This window comes from Acinonyx jubatus, chromosome C1, assembly GCF_027475565.1.
Source record: "Acinonyx jubatus isolate Ajub_Pintada_27869175 chromosome C1, VMU_Ajub_asm_v1.0, whole genome shotgun sequence".
In the NCBI taxonomy this organism is placed as follows: domain Eukaryota; kingdom Metazoa; phylum Chordata; class Mammalia; order Carnivora; family Felidae; genus Acinonyx; species Acinonyx jubatus.
This window is the reverse complement of record NC_069381.1, coordinates 187,038,455-187,040,350: the sequence shown is the minus strand read 5'-3', so window position 1 is coordinate 187,040,350 and position 1,896 is coordinate 187,038,455. Positions and strand designations below refer to the sequence as shown.

Below are 1,896 nucleotides of genomic sequence, written 5' to 3'. Positions count from 1 at the left end.
AAAGCTATTCTCCATCCACACTCACACACTCACACTTGACAATGTCCCATCAGTGTTTGACATCCATTTCAAGTCATGTTTTTTGAGATCCTTTTGACACTATCATCTTCTCTGTTTCTGCTTCAAGTTGCTCAGTCAAAATAATCTGTTCTCCCAAGAGACTTATGTTTTCTTTTTTTCCAATTTTGCCTCTCAGTGTCTCTGATCACTCCACCGTGAAGCCTCTGCAGGTCCTGCCGCTGCTTCAGATGCACCCGGGCCACGGTGGCCCCCATCAGCACCACCGATAGGCCTAGCACCACCTTCAGACTCCTAGACATCCCCACACCGGCCACCGTGACCTCCCACTACCCGCCTGGGGCCCCAGGGCCACAGCTGAATGCTACTCAGAGGCTGCCAGAACTGGAGAAATCCTAACTGCTTCTGGGACTTGGGGCAAGGACCAGACAATTGTCAGATCAACCTATAGAATCCTGAGGAGACTGCTAACCCAGGAAAGCTCTGTGCATGCACTGAATCCCACTGAATCTCTCTGAGTCTATAGTCTGGAGATCTATGAGTTTATTACCCACTAATTGCCTACAGACTCCTGGGTGACATTACAAATATCTGGGATGGAGGTAAAGAGGAACCAATGTTAGGTGAAGGGTAATATTACAAAAGTTATTTTGTGGATAATGGTAACCACCAATAATTAGAGATGAATGAGGAGTAACTACCTTCCACACAACCTCTTCACCAGTTTATGTTGAAAGTAATCTCTGACCAAATTTGGCCACACATAAAGATGCATATTAAACATTTATTAAAATTTTTTTAACATTTATTTTTGAGACAGAGAGAGACAGAGCATGAATGGGGGAGGGTCAGAGAGAGGGAGACACAGAATCTGAAACAGGCTCCAGGCTCTGAGCTGTCAACACAGAGCCCAACGTGGGGCTCGAACTCACGGACCGCAAGATCATGACCTGAGCCGAAGTCGGCTGCTTAACCGACTGAGCCACCCAGGCGCCCCCTTAAACATTTATTAAGAAGCAGGCACAAAACACTTATGTAACATATAAGCTGGTAGTTTGCTATAGTAGATATCAGACCACCGGTGGACTGAGGACTGAGTCAATGGCTAGACAAATTTTTTCTAGAAAACACCTCCGGAGGCTAGTTAGAAGACTAGTTGATTAGAAGACTGGTTGATGACTCCTAGGGAGTGAATTTTCGGTTAGGGCAAATGTCCACCCTTACAATGTAGCTTAATCTAATTGACATATACATATACTTCCTATAAAGTATAGTAGGGAGTTTAAATTATAGACCCCCTATTAAGTAGCCCATATAGTTAATACATAGCAAAATTAGAACTAGATCTTGTGTCCTCTGACCCCCAAACTTGAAAGTTTTATCACTATAGTATCTCAACATGGCAATAATCCTACCAACAGTCCAAACTTGTTGCCTTAAGAGGTAACCTTCTCAGGGATACTTGGGTGGCTCAGTCAGTTAAGTGTCTGGCTCTTGATTTCAGCTCAGATCATGATCTCACGGTCCTGAGATCAAGCCCTGTGTCAGGCTCTGCACTGAGTGTGGGAGCCTGCTTGGGACTCTCTCTTTCCCTCTCTCTTTGCCCCTCCCCCACTCATTCTCTCTCTCTCTCTCTCTCTCTCTCTCTCAAAATTAATAAACATTAAAAAAGAAGTAATATCTAAATCAACCAATTAATATCAAAAGATTCCCCACTTAAAGTGAAAATAAGAAATTTAGTTGCTGACATTAATCCTGGAACAACATGTAAATGGGTATGGCAGGATTACGAAACAGAGCATAAAATTATGAAAATTTAGACTTATAATGAAGAGTCAAATGTAAAATAACAAATAGCTGGTTATTAGAAAATTAAGA

The 1,896-nt window shown here is 42.8% G+C and overlaps 1 pseudogene; it reads right to left on the bottom strand.

Annotated features, from left to right (window-relative positions):
• On the bottom strand, positions 1-320 carry LOC106976698 (protein PET117 homolog, mitochondrial-like; annotated as a pseudogene).
• Between the last annotated feature and the right edge of the window lie 1,576 nt (positions 321-1,896).